The sequence below is a fragment of the Girardinichthys multiradiatus genome, chromosome 4 (genome assembly GCF_021462225.1).
Source record: "Girardinichthys multiradiatus isolate DD_20200921_A chromosome 4, DD_fGirMul_XY1, whole genome shotgun sequence".
Lineage (NCBI taxonomy): Eukaryota > Metazoa > Chordata > Actinopteri > Cyprinodontiformes > Goodeidae > Girardinichthys > Girardinichthys multiradiatus.
This window is the reverse complement of record NC_061797.1, coordinates 22,742,310-22,764,827: the sequence shown is the minus strand read 5'-3', so window position 1 is coordinate 22,764,827 and position 22,518 is coordinate 22,742,310. Positions and strand designations below refer to the sequence as shown.

At 37.5% G+C, this 22,518-nt stretch overlaps 1 long non-coding RNA gene across 1 annotated transcript; it reads left to right on the top strand.

The window, feature by feature from the left end:
- Nucleotides 1–324: 324 nt before the first annotated feature.
- On the top strand, nt 325–22,248 carry LOC124867628. Its single transcript, XR_007038113.1, has 4 exons — nt 325–390; nt 18,966–19,141; nt 20,513–20,638; nt 21,762–22,248. It is a non-coding gene; the product is annotated as an uncharacterized LOC124867628 (long non-coding RNA).
- The last annotated feature ends 270 nt before the right edge of the window (nt 22,249–22,518 follow it).

Here is a 22,518-nt window from a genome sequence, read left to right as displayed (position 1 = left end):
CTTGCTGTTTATGTTTTTCAGGTCGTGCCCTATTCAGATTGTTGTTCCCATATTAGTTGGCTTTCTTTTCAGTTCATAGTTTGTTCTTTTGCTATGTTATTTGTATATTTAAAATTATTTCTGTTACATCTGTGTTTATCATTTTGCCTTTGACTGATAACTGTGTCTCTACTCAGTTCTGAGTCTGGTTAATTAGTCTCCCTCTTTCACCTGCGCTCCCTATGTTGGCCTCGGCTGCAACTCATTTCCTGTGATTAGCTCATCTTGCCTCTCATTTCTCCATCCAGCCTCAGTATATAAGATCACTGGTTCTCATTGCTCTCTGCTGGATCCTTCCATTATGATGCACATTTTTCGTCTCTTCACACTCTGATTGCCTTGCGCCTGCTTGTAAGTGTTTGTATTTTATTTTTATTAAACCATTCCTCCTCCCTATTCTGCTTCCACAGTCCTGTCTGCATTTTGATCCAGCACCTACTTCACATATGACATTTATTGCCAGGCAGTCACAGATTGTATCCTTGCTTTGAGCCAAAAAAGACCAGCTGGGTCTGCAGTCTTGGGGAGTGCTAAGAGGACCAACAAGAACTCAAAGTGTACACATGTCTAAAAGCTACATTATGGAAAATAGAGTGGAATCTATTATATCCTATATCTTAAATATTGGATCACACATCAATCAGGAATTTTGCCTTGGTAACCCAAACAAAGGTACAGAAAAGTCTGACAGAAAAGTCTGGCAAAGAAAAATGGAATCCAGATTTAGTTAAAGTCATGAAATACATTTTTACTCTTTTTTTCATGTCAATATGTCTACTATTATGAAGGTTTGTTTACAAAACATGTTTTCTATTTTTGGAACAGTTGCAACATAAAGACAGGGCCTCAATTATGGCAACCTCAATGATGTCTTTGATGTAAAACTGTGTTCTGTTTTAGGTGTTTTTTTGTAAAGTACCTTGAGATGTTGTGAATAGGCGCTGAATTGTATTTAACAGGAAACCAAGATACTTGAAAACCTTTGCTAGTGAGAAAGACTGAAACATTAATCTATGAAATTAAAATATATACATTATTTTTCATGAATTGAGATAGTGAAATAAATTAACTTTTTAATAATATCCTAATAAAAAGACAACAAAGATAAGTCACGAGGATTCCAAAATAGAGACACTCTTCTCTCTGCAACTACACATTGAGATCTGAAAACTGAACAGGTGACTAAGGCAACAAGCTTAACTTTGTGCCCAGAATTCAGACACACCTGTTTCTTTAGCTGAAATGAGCTTCCCTCCAAGATTGGCTGGGATCAGTCTTAGAGTTAAGGTGTGGAGATCCTTCACTTCAAAAGAAGAAAGCAGACATCTGATCAGGAGGTCTCCTGGGCTCCTCTTCTTGAAGGCTTTCCTGACCTGTGCAATTAAAAGGAGACTATTGTGTAGATCAAGAATTTGCTGGCAGGGTTATGTATCTTTTCTCGCCAAGGGATGACTTAAGATCACCCAGAATGAGTTGCGTAGTGTAGATTAGGAAAGTAATTCCTGAGCCTAAACCTCTTCATCCGAGTCTCCGAAAAGGAAGACGGTGGACGCCTCCATACCCTCAAGTTCTTACTTATTCCAAATGATTGCATACCTGAACACTGTTGGATTTCATCCTGTGCCTGCCAATCTAAACCATGTGTCAGTAGAAGGTCTAGACTGTTTTAAGATGCAACCAAATGGTGCACAGTTCTTTTTCTCAAATATTTACTAAGCTTTACTATTCTTTGATGTGTGAAATGATCCAGTGAGTGCAGTGATATATTGATTTTATACTGACAAGAGATGCTCCCTGCTGCAGTCAGCCATGACCACAAACAGGAGCCTTTGCTGGTCAAAATACATCAGCGTTCAGTATCACTAAACTGTTGAAAGAAGTCACTTTTGTCTTGATATGACTTTTTGATGAGTGCAAACAACAAAAGAAACAATGCATACACTAACAGTTCTATTTGAAACATCTCTGATGAACAACACCCATTAATTATGTATTGTTATATGTAATTTGCATAATAAAGAAACATTTTAATTGGCAGTATATGGTCAGAAGTTGATTAAATAGAAAAAATGAAAAGATTGGATTTTTCAAAGTTGTAATTTACCAACCAAACGTTTTGCCCTTGTCAATATTCATGATTAATAGCAGCAGTTAAAAACAGCTCATTGTCCTGTTTGGCTCACCATTAGCACATTTCATTCCAGATCATTCAGGTAACTGATCACCTAATTCATCAAGTGTCAGAATCCCAATCATGTAGAGCTGACGTTTGATTTTATATACTTTTACAAAATATCTCTGGGCTCTCACATTTATACCATCAAGTAGAAGAATTGGCAAAGTCTTTCATTCATCCAATTTTCAAAAATGGAAATAGCTAATTATCAAATATCTCACAATTAGGTGTTTGATTCTGGAAGTGTGAATGTCATGAAGGATTAATCATCATTGATTAGAGGTCTTGTGATTTGAATCTGTCTCTTCTCCATATTAGTAGCCATTGATCTGTGACAGCAATTTCACGCTTGCGGTCTACCAATTTTTCTGGTCAATATGTGTGGCCTCTGCAGGGCTTTTTCATGACCTCCTCGTTCATCAAACTGCCACCTACAGTGACATTTACCCTCTCTTTTGATGTTAAGAATGAGAAAATCAAATGCAAACTTATATATTCAAGAGAAAAGTATTTTTTTTTATCTACATTGATCTAGAATATTGACCAGAAAAATTATTGCAATATTCTTCACAAGATTTGATGCACTACAAGGAAAACAATGAAATATAGCAACTAAAAATACCTGCTAATTTAAAATTGTCTACTGAAAAGTCATTGTTTGATTAAGTGGATTATTTTTTTGCTCTCACAATAATTTATATAATAATAATCTCTCATAATTTGTTCATATCCTAAACATTGTTCCAACCCTTTGACCTTGTGTGTGTGAACTATGTTTTTTTTTTTTTTTAGTAAGTGAATCATTGTTAGACTAAGGTTGCGCTTGTAAAAACAAAACGTATATAAAACAAACCTTTTTTTAGATTTTTGACTAAGAATTACATTTATAATCTGTTCATGATCCACTGCAAAAAAATCTCACTTCAAATTAACAGTAAAATTGTTTTATCATTTTACCAGGTATTTATTCTTTACTCAAAATGCAAAGGCTTAACTCAAAAAAACGATGATTTTTAAGGTGAAAAATAAAACACAAAATAATATACTGCCTGGCCAAAAAAAAAGTCGCCATCAAAAAAAAAAAGGTCACACTAATATTTTGTTGAACTGCCTTTAGCTTTGATTACGGCACGCATTCACTGTGGCATTGTTTCGATAAGCTTCTGCAATGTCAGCAGATTTATTTCCACCCAGTGTTGCATTAATTTTTCACCCAGATCTTGCATTGATGATGGTAGAGTCTGACTGCTGCGCAAAGCCTCCTCCAGCACATCCCAAAGATTCTCAATGAGGTAAAGCCTTTTGGATAAATGGGTCTTAATGGTGTTTAATTAGCAGCCGTTATTTATTAAAATTATATTTAAGGAAATATTTTGAATAAGAACCAAACCTTTTGGATAAATGGGTCTTAATTGTGTTCAATTAGTTATCATGCTTAGTAAAATAATATTTAAGGAAATATTACTTCCTAGATTGGAAACTAACAACCTTTATGGGTAAATGATCTATAGCTGACTCATAAAGTAGGCGTTAGTGGTTGGAGCTAACAAGAGAAGTTGTAACTCATGGCTGGGTATCAAAAACTTGACCTGCCTCTCTTTTTACCCTGATGCACCCATCACTCTGGAACAGGGTAAATCTTGACTCATCAGACCATATGACCTTCTTCCATTGCTCCACAGTCCAATCTTTATGCTCCCTAGCAAAAGGAAGCATTTTATTTCCGATTAACCTCACTGATTAGTGGTTCTCTTAAGGCTACACAGCTGTTCAGTCCCAATCCCTTGAGTTCCCTTCGCATTGTGCGTGTGGAAATGCTCTTACTTTCACTATTAAACATAGCCTGGAGTTCTACTGTTGTTTTTCTTTGATTTCATTTCACCAAACGTTTAATAGATCGCCGATCACGATCATTCAGGGGGTTTTTTTCAGCCACATTTCTTCCTCAAAGACGATGGGTCCCCACTATCCTTCCAGTTTTTATTAATGCGTTGGACAGTTCTTAACCCAATGTTGGTAGTTTCTGCAATCTTCTTAGATGTTTTCTCTGCTTGATGCATGCCAATGATTTGACCCTTCTGAAACAGACTAACATCTATTCCATGACCACGGGATGTGTCTTTTCACATGGTTGTTTAAGAAATGAGAAGCAACTCATTGCACCAGTTGGGGTTAAATAACTTCTTGCCAGCTGAAACATAATCATGCAGTAATTATCCAATGGGAGGCTCCCTGTTTACTTAGTTAAACCGAGGTGGTGACTTTTTTTTTTTTGGCCAGGCAGTGTATGTTTTCATAAGTGGGCACACAATCTAATATGTTGTCGAAACAACCTTTTTGATTTTATTACAACACTCAATGTTTTTGGGTAGGAATCCATCAACATACATGCTTTAATCAGACAATATTTGACAAAGATCTCAGTTCTGGCTGATGAAAAGCAGCACCAAAGTATAATGCTGACCCCACCCTGCTTCTCTGTGGGCATGGAGTTCTTGAGGTGATGTCTTGTTTTTGCTTTAAACATTCATTTGATACTTATGGCTAAAAAGATCAACCTTAGATTCATCAGCTTGATCAGAGGTTTTTCCACATGAGTTTGAGAGATTTAAAATATACCAAATATGTTTATGCAAATTTTAGCCGGGTTTCAGTGTTTTGGTTTGCTAGAGGAAAAAAAAAGACTTCCACCTTGCCACCCTACACCATCTACTTTTTCTTCCGTCATAAAGAAACAAGAGATTGTCGTCATATGTACTACGCCACTAGTGCTTGCGAGAAATCCCTGCAGCTTCTTTAATGTTGGTGTACACCTCTCGGCAGCCACCCGGACCAGTTTTCTTCTCGTCTTTTCACGACTTTTGGAGAGCTGTCCAGTTTTTGGCAACATCATTTTGCATCATGTCTTTTTCACTAGATCACATTCTTCAGTCCCTTGTACATCTAATGCCTTAGAAATTATTGTTTAACCTTTTTAACAGTACCTTTAGATGTCTGATGCATTCGAATCTTCATGCAGACCAAGGCCTCTGCTGTCAGATTCAATTAAATTGAATTCAGTTTAAAGCAACAATTCAAAACAAATATTGTTCAACCCTACAGACAGATTTAAAGTTAATTACACACATTCTACTTTGATCCTAGTTATCAAACACTGCAGTCAATTTCAGTTATTTTTCCAATTGGTACAAAAGAGTTTTCTAAGCAGACCCGGCAGATTGCATCGATTTACTGACTGATGACAGGTGCACAATGACTCCTACTGAGTTATGTTCTTGTTTTGGTGGTATACAGCTGTATCCCTGCATAGATGTACCATTGTATTCATGTTTATAGGTGTTCAAACACTGTGTTCACTGTTGGTCTGTTAGATGTTTGAGTTTGGAAATCGTCACTTGGCAAAAGCAAGTTTTTCTGGATGTGTTAACAGCCTTGTTTTTTTTCTACTCGCTTATTCCAAGTCAACCAGGAAAGCATTGTAGAATATGCCAATGAATTTTTTTTTTTTTTGTTGTTCTTGTAAAAGACTGATGTGTCACACAGATGGGTGCTCTCTGTAATGTTATTGAAGAAAAGGAACACATTAAATTATTCTAGCTCATCACATCTTGACAGTATTTCATGAGTTAAATTGATTGAGTTCAGTCTTGGTTTTCTTTGTGAGATTACACAGAGGATATTGCAGGAAGGCTGTTTTCCATCACAGAGAGGACACAGAGGCTCCTAAGCAGATGGAATTCTTAATTAACACAATACCACAGACTGTGTTAAAACACTTGCAACTCTAATGGGAGCAATCACAAAGCAGAACTGTAATGTGCAGCTGATCAGTCCATTATGCAGAATATATGTTAAATTATCCAGGGGGATGTTTTAGATTTGTTTTGTCAAATGTTTTGAGTTTGACAACCCCGTGGGGTTTTTGATTTCTGCATGCTTGATTGTTAGATTTTGCTGCTAGAATTTTACTAAAAGAGCAATAGAGTTTATCTTCATTCTTATCTTACAGAAGAAAATGGCATAGCTTACCTGGTGAATAAAGCAAAATTACCACTTCCCATTGTTTTGATTGTTATTAATGTTACAAAACTGAGTATTCTTTGTCATTCTGGAATGGTGCAGGTCACTACAATTAGTCGGTTTGGAAAACAGTATGGAGACAGGAAATAAAATCTGTGGGTGTTTACTCCTAATACACAGCATAGGGAGACTGTATGAGCAAATGGAGAATAAAACTGAAACTCTAAAGAAATCATTTTAAATACCATGTTGCAAATAATACTTGCAACACCTAAATAATTTCAGGAAAATCCGGATTCATGACTGATGTAATATCTGCTCATTCCACAGGATGCAAAAGGCAGTTTAATGATTAAGGCTTTATGCCTGTGGGTTTATGAGTATGTTGTTCTATAAGGCCAGGCACTTAACATCTCGCTATACAGGTCCTTCTCAAAATATTAGCATATTGTGATAAAGTTCATTATTTTCCATAATGTCATGATGAAAATTTAACATTCATATATTTTAGATTCATGGCACACTAACTGAAATATTTCAGGTCTTTTATTGTCTTAATACGGATGATTTTGACATACAGCTCATGAAAACCCAAAATTCCTATCTCACAAAATTAGCATATTTCATCCGACCAATAAAAGAAAAGTGTTTTTAATACAAAAAACGTCAACCTTCAAATAATCATGTACAGTTATGCACTCAATACTTGGTTGGGAATCCTTTTGCAGAAATGACTGCTTCAATGCGGCGTGGCATGGAGGCAATCAGCCTGTGGCACTGCTGAGGTCTTATGGAGGCCCAGGATGCTTCGATTGCGGCCTTTAGCTCATCCAGAGTGTTGGGTCTTGAGTCTCTCAACGTTCTCTTCACAATATCCCACAGATTCTCTATGGGGTTCAGGTCAGGAGAGTTGGCAGGCCAATTGAGCACAGTGATACCATGGTCAGTAAACCATTTACCAGTGGTTTTGGCACTGTGAGCAGGTGCCAGGTCGTGCTGAAAAATGAAATCTTCATCTCCATAAAGCTTTTCAGCAGATGGAAGCATGAAGTGCTCCAAAATCTCCTGATAGCTAGCTGCATTGACCCTGCCCTTGATAAAACACAGTGGACCAACACCAGCAGCTGACACGGCACCCCAGACCATCACTGACTGTGGGTACTTGACACTGGACTTCTGGCATTTTGGCATTTCCTTCTCCCCAGTCTTCCTCCAGACTCTGGCACCTTGATTTCTGAATGACATGCAGAATTTGCTTTCATCCGAAAAAGTACTTTGGACCACTGAGCAACAGTCCAGTGCTGCTTCTCTGTAGCCCAGGTCAGGCGCTTCTGCCGCTGTTTCTGGTTCAAAAGTGGCTTGACCTGGGGAATGCGGCACCTGTAGCCCATTTCCTGCACACGCCTGTGCACGGTGGCTCTGGAATCGGCCCTTCTCCACAATCTTCCTCAGGGTCCGGTCACCTCTTCTCGTTGTGCAGCGTTTTCTGCCGCACTTTTTCCTTCCCACAGACTTCCCATTGAGGTGCCTTGATACAGCACTCTGGGAACAGCCTATTCGTTCAGAAATGTCTTTCTGTGTCTTACCCTCTTGCTTGAGGGTGTCAATAGTGGCCTTCTGGACAGCAGTCAGGTCGGCAGTCTTACCCATGATTGGGGTTTTGAGTGATGAACCAGGCTGGGAGTTTTAAAGGCCTCAGGAATCTTTTGCAGGTGTTTAGAGTTAACTCGTTGATTCAGATGATTAGGTTCATAGCTCGTTTAGAGACCCTTTTAATGATATGCTAATTTTGTGAGATAGGAATTTTGGGTTTTCATGAGCTGTATGCCAAAATCATCCGTATTAAGACAATAAACGACCTGAAATATTTCAGTTAGTGTGCAATGAATCTAAAATATATGAATGTTAAATTTTCATCATTACATTATGGAAAATAATGAACTTTATCACAATATGCTAATATTTTGAGAAGGACCTGTATATCAAGACATAAGTATTTAATAACTCTCCATAACGCAATTTGTATCTTCCACACTGTTGATCCAATGGAAAACTCTAGAGAATGTCTGAGTGTATGAGTTACAGAACAAATTTGGGGTTTCCAAATTTAGCATCCTGTCCATACATTTTCCAAAGTCCTTTAATTTATCTACTTTGCACTGCAATGCAAATGGTTTAATTTAGCAGTTCAGAACATGTAGTTTTTCCCCTTAAAAAATAAAAAAACATTACATTTTGGAAATGTATATTTTATTTTTTGCAGTGACATTGGACACAAGAACATTGAAAAACATTGGGTAAAATCATAGTGAGTTTTTTCAGGTTGACAATACATGCATGTGAAACACATATTCATTATTACAAAATTAGAATATGGGTTCTGATGAGGCTCGTTTCTCAGATTACAACTGCGCTTTGAAAGTAGGAACCTTGAAGCAGGTATTAAACATAGTTTCCATTAAGCCCATTAAAGTGTTTTTTTCATCATCTGTAAAGAGAAAATAATCATAAGTAACAGAAATAAAGGCTTGAAAACATCAGTCTTGTATGTAATTAATCGATATAATAACTCACTTAGCTAGTTGTTACTAAAATTTTACACTTTTCAATATTACTCTAACTTACTGAATATAACCATGTATGAGACCGATAAAATATGTGTGAGAAATATAATACATGTATGCGAGAGTGGCAGAATAATCTATCTTTTAGGATGAAGCACCTAAAATCAATGTTCAGTTTGTAAAAACATCAAACTAAATAAAGGGAGAAAAGACAAACCTCCTGCATTTATCTCAGAAATTTTTCTTCATGATGTCATTCAGTCTTCCCAGAATTTTAAAAGTCTGAGTTAAGAAATATTCAAAAAGTAAGGTCTTCTTTTCCATAGAATGCATTGCTTCTGAACTGCCTGCTACACCTCATTTGTAGTCCAGGCTTTCCTTCCATTACTAATTCACATTGCCATGTAACCATTTGCATAATGCTTGCCTACTGGCTAGTTTGACATACCTCAAACAAAAAATGGGCTTATCCTAATCTGCCCCAAGGCCGAATTACTAAACTTTCTGGCTTAATTTACGTCACAACTGTACTACTTGAGCCTGGTAATTTCATGAGGGCTGAAAAACGTTATTAAAAGGGAATGAGAATCAGTCTTGTGATGGCATCTATAGCTCAGAACAACTACATCACCATTAAAACAAAATAAATATCAAGAAAGCAAAAGTTCCAAAGATATTGGTTCTCACTAATTTTCCTTACCTGCTTTGGACAGAAAACCTTTTCAGATATTGTGTTACCTTATGTTGAAAAACACTTATTTTTTCAAGCCAAAACTGTTTCTCTTTGATAGTTTTGAAGAGAAAATTGAGACAGCTCGTTGCAGTTTACCTGTGCACTTGACCACAACAAGGCGGCGCCAAAAAATTGTTTTCAGAGATGGAAAAAACAAAGTAGGCAGGCCAGAACCTTTCCAGATGACCATTATTGAGTGCACTTGCTAAAAAGGCATCTAGACTTTTGCTACCATTTTGGCATCATAGTTTCACCACGCACAACGTTTTGTCGCTACCTTATATTCCTTCCTTTTTAATTTGCATTGTCTTCTCTTTCGCCAGTGTGTTCAAATATTTTGAACTTAATAAATAATGCATTCACCACTTTATTGTGTTGGGCTGCACATTAATATTATAGCTTTATTAAGTGTCTATCATGTAGACTGTCAAAATGGGAGTTTTTGGCTTTGTGGTAATGTCAGCTTGACAGTCAACCAAAAAAGTCAACAAATCTGATGCTATACTTTGAGGAGCACTTTAGAACTAACAAATAAAATAATGTGTGAATGTGAGTTGGGTATTCAGACCAGTAGCTGTGTTCAATAGGTGCTCGCTGGTGCTATTAAGCTAAAAAACCCATAGCCTAGTCATATTTATGGGACATTGTGCATAATCAGATGGTGGGATTTCTTCTCATTTTGCAGCAGAGAGTTTCCTGGAAGTGGGCTGAAGTTCTCATTCACAGATGCTCAGCAAGTGAGAGCTCTCCCAGCACAGAGGTAAACTGAGGGCAATTGCTCAATGTGAAAACTGCAAAGTAACTTATCAGCAAAACAGCAGCCTGCCACCCCAGGACAACCGCCTGGTGTGCTCAGGTCATGCTTTTCAAGAATATTACAATGGAGAGAGTGTAATCTGTGAAGAATCTGTGGAGCATAATTCTGTTCATCAACTTCAGTATCCCTGTGAACAAACTGGGTCTGCCCTGGGGAGAGTGTGTTGTCAGCCGATAGTCAACTCTGAATTATGTTGTGTTACATATTTCCATTGTACTTACCATGTTCACTTAAAGCATACTGTGTAAAATGTCTGTGTGTTTAAAGTCAGTTTGTAGTTCACTGCACAGATTATGGACATTCAAAACATGGCTTGAAAATCATAGCACAACAAACTTGGATCATTATTAACTTTTGCACCATGAAACAGTTGTGCTGGATTAGCAAAATTTATTTAATATTGAATCAAGTCATCCAATCAAGTCATCCATCCATCCATGGTGTTCTGCATTTCAAAAAATTGGTCACCCCAGACATCCCTTTCCACAGTGGCACTGTTCAGCTCACTTAGGGATCCCAAGGCCTTCCTGGTCAAAAAGAATATATAGTTCCTCCAGCAGGTTTTAGGTCTGCCACAGTGTCTCCTCTCAGTGGGAAATGGCCAATAAATATCCAAATTGCAGGATGAGCACAATATCTTAATGGGTTAATTGGCTTTCAGGAGACTCGTTTCTGCAGAAATACACATACATGATTTGAAGCTAGAAAAACATTTTTATATTACCCCTAACTCCACCTTTTTGGAAGAGGATTGTCTTATGGCTCATGAGTCGCTGCATCATTTGCACGACAAGAAACTTTTGAAACTGACTTGACCCAAACTCTTATGATAGCATTATGAGAGGATCAGAGCGCTCACAGGAGCAGTGTTTCTTGCAGAGAGAACACATTTCTCTTACCAGTTTGGCTTAAAATGGTCCACCAGATGGCATCTCTGCATCTCTCCTGACACTTCATTAAGAGTTGATGCCTGTGGTCTATCCTCTCCAGAATCATAGCTCTCATATGAAGAGGAATCAATATTTGATTTCTTCTTTTAAGTTGTTCCCCCTTTTACAATTTTTTTTCCCTACATAAAGATCTCAGTGCCAGATGATGACGAGCACAAGAAATGAGTTATGCAAGTACTAGAGGCTCTGGTGTCATGAAAGAATAGAGGAGATCTGCTTTGACACAGGTGTGAAAAAATACATGATTTACAATTTGACATGAAAGTTAAACAAAAAATCTGACAGGAACTATTTGTAAAATTTTTACCTGTAGAAAGAGCTTATTTTACCTTTCTGGGTCACAGATTTGAACTAACTACTGAAGCAAAATGAAAAATGTTACCTAAATGTTAAATGTTCCTATAAATGGGATGTGATATTTTTTGTATATAATGTTCTTGTTTTAGTTGTTTAAAATTTCCCCATTGCTTGCTGATTTTTTTCAAAATAAAAAGATATAAAATAGTTAAACAGTTGTCCACTTCTAATTTACAGAATAAAATGTAAAATTATTTTATCATGAAGACAGATTCAACTCTGACTCCTGGTTTTTGACATAGGACCCCATACAAATCTACACTGCCACATTAAATTGCTCATAACCCAACATCCTGTTGTTTTTTGAGGGGGTCGATTTTATTACAGTGGCCCATTAATCTTTTGTGTCATTACCTCATTTCTTTTTTTAAGTATCCATTCATATGGTGGTGAAACATATCGCAATTTATTGGGGCCATGAGTAACCTGAGATCCAATAGATTTTAAACTATGAGCTCCCTCTTACCCATATAGAAGACAAGGTCACTTCAGAGGAACATTAGCTTTTCCTACTGTAAGAAAAGTCAAAGATTAAATGTGTTGTGCTCCTATGATACTGTGTTAATAAAATCATGTTTATAACAGCCGATCCGGTTAATTTTGTTCTTGGCTGTCTATTACTAATATGTTTTGAGTGATCCTGCACTTTAGAGCATGTTATTAATTTAAAATCTTAAATGTAATGGTGTAAAAATGTGTTCAAGGAAATTAATGCTTTCTGACTTCATTGCCTGTTTAGTGTTCCCTTTTTCCATGTGTGTTTGATACTCTGTCTTGTATTTCAAACAGAAACTCTTACATGAAAAGGAAATATAGTGCATGCCAAACATTTATGATGTAAATTATGTGTTATTTTGTAATACCCACAAATACTTCCAGATGTGCTCACTTTAAAGGAAAATCAAGTCAACCACAGATTTTTCGCCATGCTTAGTGTGCTCTTTCAGCTCTTTTTTAAAAAAATAAGTATTAAACTTCTTGTAACATTTTTACTTCGGCAACATTTACCATCAGTCTTTAGCCAAATGACTTTCACCTTCTCTCTGCACAACCTGCTAAAAAGGTGGATAGTTTAAGCTTCATATCACCACATGTGATTTTTTTTAATCATCTAAGCTGCCCCGTTTGGCCTTTTGTAATTAACCTGGTTGCTTTAAATACTACACTGGATCAAAGACAAGACTTTTTCTTGCAGAATGAAAGAATTCAATTATGCAATATTCTGCAATTAAATGTGCTGTGTCGGTCTAGCATGGAAATTTACTTCACCCTTTTCTGCCATAATAAGACTGAGAAAGATAAACTATAAATATACCAACAGTACTGCTTTTTTTCTTGTGGACTTTAGATTTTAACTGTTCAAAAAACACCATAAATAAAATTGAAGGCAAGTTCTAAAGCCAAGAGTCCTGATTTTTCCTTTTCATATTTGATTTTGGAATCTTGTTTTTGGCTTGCAGCACACAGCAGTAAAATGTTAGACCAAATCAATGCTGTGGGTAGCAGAGCCCAGTAGGAGACAACAAAGGATGACAACAGTCTATTGACAGTTGCCAAAATAAATGTGTGCATTTTTGGGGTGGAGTCTGTGCATCAGTAAAGCTTCTTTTCAGAGGAAATCCATGTGTTGCATTGTTTTACAGAGCACCTCAAATAAATGTTGCCTTGAGTGTCAAAAATTTTTTTTAATAATCCAACATGGCTTCCACTGCTAGTGAGAGAACTGAGCGTGTAACAATGGACAGTCATCAAGATTTTTTCGGCTGAATTTGTACATAGTGAGGGCTCCACGTTGGTGCAGTTGGTAGCACTGTTGCCTTGCAGCAAGAAGGTCCTGGGTTCAATTCCCAGCCGGGGGTCGTTGTTGTTTGTGTGTTGACCTGCGATGGACTGGTGACCTGTCTAGGGTGTAATCCGCCTCTCGCCCATAGACTGCTGGAGATAGGCACCAGCTCCTCGTGACCCAATTTGTTTGTACATTTAATTGCACTGCTGCTCTTTCACAATTTAAATCCTTGTTCTGTGTTTCCAGTTAGCAATTATGGTCAGTTATTTCCCCCTGTGTTGTGTTGTTGGCTGCATGGTGGACTGTGCAGTGGCACTATTGCCTTGCAGTAAGAAGGTTCTGGGTTTGAATCCCAGTCTGTTATTTTGGTGCATCTCAGGGTCGCCCTGTGATGGACTTGCAATCTGTCCAGGGTGTATCCTCCAGTCCCCCTGCAACCCTCCAAGGTTAAGTGAATATAGACCATGGATAAATGGATGGATGGATCTCAATTAGAATAGCATAATTTGCATACAGTTAAACCAAAATAAATTCATGATCCTGGGAGATCTAGATTTACTCTTTTAATGTTTTTTTGTTTGTTTGTTTTTTAATGGAAGTGATTTAAACATTTTGTAGTGGCCTGGCCGGATGCTGACTTGAATCTGATGGAGAATCTGCAGAGGGAGCTAAGGTTTAGGATGATAGCCTTTCAACAGTAAATACAGGTCCTTCTCAAAATATTAGCATATTGTGATAAAGTTCATTATTTTCCATAATGTCATGATGAAAATTTAACATTCATATATTTTAGATTCATTGCACACTACCTGAAATATTTCAGGTCTTTTATTGTCTTAATACGGATGATTTTGGCATACAGCTCATGAAAACCCAAAATTCCTATCTCACAAAATTAGCATATTTCATCCGACCAATAAAAGAAAAGTGTTTTTAATACAAAAAACGTCAACCTTCAAATAATCATGTACAGTTATGCACTCAATACTTGGTCGGGAATCCTTTGGCAGAAATGACTGCTTCAATGCGGCGTGGCATGGAGGCAATCAGCCTGTGGCACTGCTGAGGTCTTATTGAGGCCCAGGATGCTTCGATAGCGGCCTTTAGCTCATCTAGAGTGTTGGGTCTTGAGTCTCTCAACGTTCTCTTCACAATATCCCACAGATTCTCTATGGGGTTCAGGTCAGGAGAGTTGGCAGGCCAATTGAGCACAATGATACCATGGTCAGTAAACCATTTACCAGTGGTTTTGGCACTGTGAGCAGGTGCCAGGTCGTGCTGAAAAATGAAATCTTCATCTCCATAAAGCTTTTCAGCAGATGGAAGCATGAAGTGCTCCAAAATCTCCTGATAGCTAGCTGCATTGACCCTGCCCTTGATAAAACACAGTGGACCAACACCAGCAGCTGACACGGCACCCCAGACCATCACTGACTGTGGGTACTTGACACTGGACTTCTGGCATTTTGGCATTTCCTTCTCCCCAGTCTTCCTCCAGACTCTGGCACCTTGATTTCCGAATGACATGCAGAATTTGCTTTCATCCGAAAAAAGTACTTTGGACCACTGAGCAACAGTCCAGTGCTGCTTCTCTGTAGCCCAGGTCAGGCGCTTCTGCCGCTGTTTCTGGTTCAAAAGTGGCTTGACCTGGGGAATGCGGCACCTGTAGCCCATTTCCTGCACATGTCTGTGCACAGTGGCTCTGGATGTTTCTACTCCAGACTCAGTCCACTGCTTCCGCAGGTCCCCCAAGGTCTGGAATCGGCTCTTCTCCACAATCTTCCTCAGGGTCCGGTCACCTCTTCTCGTTGTGCAGCATTTTCTGCCACACTTTTTCCTTCCCACAGACTTCCCACTGAGGTGCCTTGATACAGCACTCTGGGAACAGCCTATTCGTTCAGAAATTTCTTTCTGTGTCTTACCCTCTTGCTTGAGGGTGTCAATAGTGGCCTTCTGGACAGCAGTCAGGTCAGCAGTCTTACCCATGATTGGGGTTTTGAGTGATGAACCAGGCTGGGAGTTTTAAAGGCCTCAGGAATCTTTTGCAGGTGTTTAGAGTTAACTCGTTGATTCAGATGATTAGGTTCATAGCTCGTTTAGAGACCCTTTTAATGATATGCTAATTTTGTGAGATAGGAATTTTGGGTTTTCATGAGCTGTATGCCAAAATCATCCGTATTAAAGCAATAAAAGACCTGAAATATTTCAGGTAGTGTGCAATGAATCTAAAACATATGAATGTTAAATTTTCATCATGACATTATGGAAAATAATGAACTTCATCACAATATGCTAATTTTTTGAGAAGGACCTGTACTTGGAGCTCATCCCCTATAGATAAACAGTTGAAATAGCAGTAGAAAACTAAAAAAAGCTGGTCAAACAATTCTAAGAAATTATTGCTTACTGTAATGCAAATAAGGATTTTTCCATTAATTGTTGAGAAGGATCTAAATAATGTGTAACATGCCATTGTTCATTAAAATGCAAAAAAATGCTAGTATTTCTAAATGAACTCTCCTTTTACATTGGTTTACTATCTTTTGAGAAATTCCTATTACTATTACTATTAGAAATTCAATTCTTGATTAAATGAAAACGATTTTCAATGTGAGTCAGCCAGGGACATGAATAATTTTGGGCTCAGCTGAAGCTGTAGTGATTCCTACATTATTTCTGTTACTGGAATCTCATGTCTGGACACAAAGATTTCATTGCTTTCCAATAAATCCCCAGCTTGTCTTTGGAGACTCTTCTAAGTTGAACAATGCAGACTGCGCTAAAAGCATTTTACAAACATCCGCAGGGTTACTTTATCTTATTTATCAGTATGCAGTGGTGATTGTTGAGCTGCGTTTTAAAAGATTAATAAAGAAGGGAATGATTAAGATGAGATGGTTCCCCAAATACATTAGTAAAGGTCTGAGGTTGAGGTTTTTAATTGCTTTCACCCACTATTAGATATTTTCATCTGTGAACACATTTCTCAAAGGTTTTTTTAAAGAACACTATTCATAATATTGAATCAATAAAACATTTTGCTGCAGCAACATTTGTTGAAACAGAAGATTAGCGCTTTTCTGATAATCATTGCAGTTTATGCATATTTTCCATTGCAATGATCTTTCTTTAATTTTCTTTAAGTTGTCCTATAAATGTATTTTTCAATGGGATATTGTCATAATTAAGTCTTGTAAGGACTCAAACACAGAACAAAACCTGTTGTAAAGATGAGTATTTAATTAATGAAAAGCATAAACTTTCAAAGGTTTTGCAATGGGAGAACAGATACGCAGCAGAAGAAAGACTGGACATGGAAACCAGTCAGTTTAAATACAGAGGCAGGGTGGAGAAATGAGCTAATCAAATGAAATGTGGAGCAGCTGTGGAAGGAAGAATGCAGAGCAACTGAAAGAGGGAGGCTAATTTACACATATGAGAAGAAACACAGAGAAATCCAGGGAAGTGACAGAAATCTAGCAGGAAATTAACTCTAGAAAACACTAAAACACAAGAGAACAAACAGAGAAACGGTGAAAATCAAAACTCAAATACCTGCAGATCATGACAGATATTGCCTTCAGGTCATGCCTACTAGCTTTAACTCAATGTAATGTTATAATCGGCACCATTTCCACCTAAAGTATGACATGAATGAATAAAAAAATAAATAAATCAACAAATAATATCAGATACATAAAACCCTGATCAACTGAGCTCTCGTTAAGTCATAACCGGTTAAGCATTTGATCAAATTGAGATAATGTACGCTCCGCAGGGATGAATGAAAACGGTTGAACTTGTTTGACGTCATGCAGTTGGTGTGAGATTGTCTTTGAAGTTGCCCCAGAGTGCTGAACAGAATCCACTGTTTAGTATTTCTCTCTCTAAAAAGCTCGAGGAAAGGCTTATTTAGGCAGCATGACACAGAGAGGAAAGTAGGAGGCTGAGGATAAAGAAGCTAATCTTGTCAGTCTAAAGCCTGCTCCCTTTTCTGAATAACACTGTGATTTGGTATTCTTTGTGCTGCAATTTAAATGGAAATAATATGAGACTTACTTGGGCCTGTTGATGAACATTTCACAGATGTCTGTGCCCTGAGACAATGCAGACAATTTGGCATTAAGCATTCTGCAAATGTGCTGCATGTGTTTATCTGTTCTAATGACCTTAAAAGTATGGGGATTACCAGCATACTAATCACCTTTGTGTGCTGTGGAGCTCTTTTGCATTCAAAGAGATTGTCTGGAAGAACACATGACAAGGCAACACTATTTATTTATTTATTTGTTTATTTATTTATTTGTTTATTGTACATTTTTCCGTAGAATGTAGTACATAATTCAGGAGGAATTTGCAGTGTTGAACAGTGTGGATCACTTTTACAAATTTAAAACTCCTATTATAAAAGGATAAAAAGGCAATTAGCCCTGTTTACAGAGAATATGCAATCATTTGAGTGCTTTCTCTTCAAATGTCATGTCTGAAAAAAATACTTTTACAGAATTAATTGATAGGTATGATCATGAAGACATTTTCACAGTTGGTGAAAGAATTTATCTAATGCATATTTGCATAATTGGAATTGTTTTACAATTTAGGAAAGCATTTTTGAAACTACACAATTGTGGAAGGAAAAAGAAAAAAAACATTATTTTGATTCTTGACATTAGGTTTTTATAGTGAACTGTTACTACATATCTGATGCCACTGATGATCATCTTCACATAAGCCTGTGTCATCCATTTCACAGTTTATGCGTTCATTTGTTACAGATAAGCTGTGAATGTCACTGCAAGCTGATATGCTTTTGGTCGATCCTTTTTAATCGTTTTTGTGTCAATCTCTGCAAGGTCATATGATCTGAACCTACAGAGAACATTACCTGTGCAAGTACTAACACTGATTTTAACATTGAGAACACAACACGAAAAACATATTTTCCAAATTTCCATCGATGAGCTTCTGAGTTATACAGTTGCAGAAACTGTGCTTCTCCTTTGCAATTGCTGTATAGCTGTTTAGTTGTGGAGCAACATTTTTTTTTTTTTACATCTAAATCACCAAGCAGAGGCGCATCCGCATCTATTTATGGCCAAAATTGGAGTGGAAATCTGACTTGTGCGTGTGCAAAATAATTCATGAGAGTTGAACTTTATTAGAGAGTAAATACATGCCTTCAGCTTTGTGGAACTGTAAAAGATGCATTTGTCGATTTTTGCTGTTGCTCTGAGGTTTAGTCAAACTACACAGAGTTTTATGCATTTTGGCCCTGGCCTTGAGTTTTTTTTTTGTTCATTAATATTGCATCATATCTGAAATTCTGTTTACTGAGCAAATTGACCGTTGCACCACCAGTCAGCAAAGTAAAGCACTGTTTGTATCAACAGCAATGGATAATATTCTATATTGCCAAAAATAAATTTCTTTCTTTAATTTTTGCTATTTGATAAAGTCTTCTTCTGGTTATCAAAATGTGAACAAACCCACATTTAGACACATCATTTGTTCTGCAATCTACAGATGTCTTCACGCCTGATCAGCTGAAAGGTCCTGACACAGAACCTTTGACAATGAAAAATTGCTGTGACATAGTGATGTGAAACAAGGCAAAGGCAACAGCTGCAACACCACGGTCTGCAGGTGCAAACAGAACTGAGATAACAGATGCAGATGCATAACATTCATTAAGGCAAAAGGTAATCAAAAGGTATTTCTGGTTCACGTTATATTGTTGGAAGTGCAAGCTCTGGCAGTAGTGCCAATAAACTGAGCAGTATTGTTCTTTGTTTTAGCTAAAATCATTGAAATGTCTAATACATGTCCTGCCTTCCAGCTTCTGTTTTAGAACAATATAGACATAAGCTTTTGTTATGGCTTGGGCTTTAAACTACATGACTTTACAAATATATACTCTTCCGGTGAAACGTTTTAGATACACTTTCTCACTTAATGGGTCTCTTTATTTTTATGTCAGTCAGTCATTTTCTACCGCTTATTCCATAGTGGGTCATGGGGGAGCTGGTGACTATCTCCAGCAGTCTATGGGCGAGAGGCAGGGTACACCCTGGACAGGTCGCCAGTCCATTGCAGGGCAACACACAAACAACCATGCACACACTCATTCATACACCTAAGGGCAATTTAGAGTCACCAATTAACCTAACAGGCATGTCTTTGGACTGTGGGAGGAAGCCGGAGTACCCGGTGAGAACCCACGCATGCACGGGGAGAACATGCAAACTCCATGCAGAAAGACCCCCGGTCGGGAATCGAGCCCAGGACCTTCTTGCTGCAAGGCAACAATGCTACCAACTGCGCCACCGTTCAGTTGGTAGCATTTGCATGACTATTTAAATTGTAGATTGTCACCAAAGGCAACAAAGCTATGAATGAACACACATGGAATTATATTGTAAACAAAAAGTGTGAAATAACTCTAAATATTTTTATCTTTTAGATTTTTCAAAATAGCTGCCCTTTGGTAGGTGGTCACGTGAAAAAGTTTTCCAAAGAGTCTTGAAAGAACTTCCCAGAGGTTAATTGAGAGACAGCCAAAGTTTAATATTTCAGTCATCACAGCAAAGGGCGGCTACTTTAAGGAATCAAAAATATAAAACATATTAAAGTTCTTGTACAATTTTTTGTTTGCTACATAATTTTAAATAAGTAAATGTAAACAGTCATGAACATAAAGAAAACCATTAAATGAGAAAGGCATTCTATCTATCTATATATATATATATATATATATATTATGGCATTCCGTTCAGGAAATTATTTATATTTATATTCAAAAATATGTAAAAAAATGAACCTTGAATATATGGAATGAAACCTAATCTAACATAATAGGCACGCCATCTTGAAATTTACTTGCAGACGGCCTCGTATAACTCGGTAGTAACAGGCATGAGTGAGTCAGCAAGGAATCTGGTTGCTGCGATTCTAAACGATGAACACGCTATAAACACCTTGGCCAGTGCATGTACGAACCAAAGTAGTACCAGTAACAGGATCCAGTACCGCACTACTGATGAAGAAATGTTTTCACTGTTTCAACATGGTAGACAGAGTGCAACGAACGCACCAGGTCCGTTTGCCTCTATGGACAGACTCCCTTCTCAAGAACCACCTTCGACAGCCCCCATCTATAATCTTTGCCCATTCACCCGAAAAGGACCAAGACCTAAAAGGTAGGATTATATTACATAAAATGCGCACTGTCAATTATATTGCCCTATATGCACTGTGGTTATTCATTGTGCAGCAGCATGTGCTTTGTAGATGTTCAATGAGCGTTTAAAGCAACAGGAGGTAGAAAAAATATGGCTTTAAAAAGTTTTGCTTGCGTTGCTGCAAAGAAAATAAATAAACATCATAAAAAATCCCTTTCAAGCTCAGTAGTGCATTTTGCTTAGGCAAAAAAATGCAATGTTTTATGGCTAAGGGCCTGATCTTAAAATATTTCAAATGAGGAGGGATACATTTCTTGCGCTAAATAAATAATTTCAAAAAATAAGCAATTTGTGGGTGTGGGTGCTACTGCCTGTTAGTGAAGGTCAGAGAGCAGGGTGTCCATAAAATAAAGATTAAGTTTAACATAACAGTCAAAACATTTAAAAATCAAACAAACTAGCTCTAGACAGCTGTATTTAAATCCACCAACTTCCCCAAGCCAAGTGGGAATGACCAACAATTCTCTAATTCTCAGTGCCTCTCTCAAAGTTAAGTCTCCTGAAGACAACAGATTACATGTTGGGTTGAAAGAAAGAGACAGAGAGAGAGAGAGAGATGTATATTCATGTTCAAAAAACAAACAAAGCTCTGGCTACGTCAAAACACCATTGTATCCATACCTAATGTTTCTTTTTGTTATGTTTTTAATCTCTATGCTTTATAAATATGATCTGGCATATGTTGTTAATATGTTTTATTATTTTACATTATTATTATTATTATTTCATTTTGTAATAGCTCTGATATACTGTTCAGAAAAGGCCAACCAGGGACAAGTGCTGCAAATTAGCTTACGCTATAAGCACCTTGATACAGGCATGGGACTGCTGTTTTGTCCAGTTTGTCTATGTTATTATGTGTCTGTTCCTATCAAATAAATCTACTAAAAAAAAACTAATTCAGTCAGACTGATTTGTCAAGAATATTCCACACACAAAGCATGTTTTTAATAATCTTTCTGTAAATTACCATCAACCCACAGATAGTACAACTATATTAGGATAACGCTGATAACTAAACATGATAAAAAAAATACATTTGTTTTAAATAAATGATTGTTTTATCATTTATTTTTCTTAGGTTTCAGGCACCTTTAAACTGTGTACGGCCTGTTGCTCAGTCTTTCACCAAAGAGGTCATTCTTCTGCCAGACCACACATCTGCACACGTGCCAAGACGTGCCAAGAAAGTTTGGCTGTTTCAAAATGGACTCGTTAAATCTGCCTTGGAATTTCAGAACGACTGGGACTCAAATAGGGTAATGTAGGAAATAACAGCAGCTTTCCATCCAGTTGTGGCAGGATGCAGGTAAGCTTTTCATATGTTACCTTTATACATAAAAACTTTAATTTATAGTTTGTTTGTTTCTGTAATTTTGTTTTATTTGCTATTGCAGTATTTAATTTCTGACAAGTTGGATAAGACTTGCAAAAAAAAAACAACTGTTTGACTGCTGCTCATAATTTGTCAATATTTCAGCTCCTTTTTTTTAAAGTGATGAAACTTAAACTTAGATTGAATAATAAAAAAAAAAAATTATTTGGCTGGAATAGAGTTATGGCCATGAACTTTGTGTCATGACCACAAGCGGCTGAAATGAGCTTCCTCTGTAGGGTGGCCGGGCACTCCCTTAGAGATAGGGTGAGGAGCTCGGCCATCCGGGAGGGGCTCGGAGTAGAGCCGCTGCTCCTCCACATCGAGAGGAGCCAGTTGAGGTGGCTCGGGCATCTATACCGGATGCCTCCTGAACGCCTTCCTCGGGATGTGTTCCAGGCACGTCCCACTGGGAGGAGGCCCAGGACACGGCCCAGGACACGCTGGAGGGACTATGTCTCTC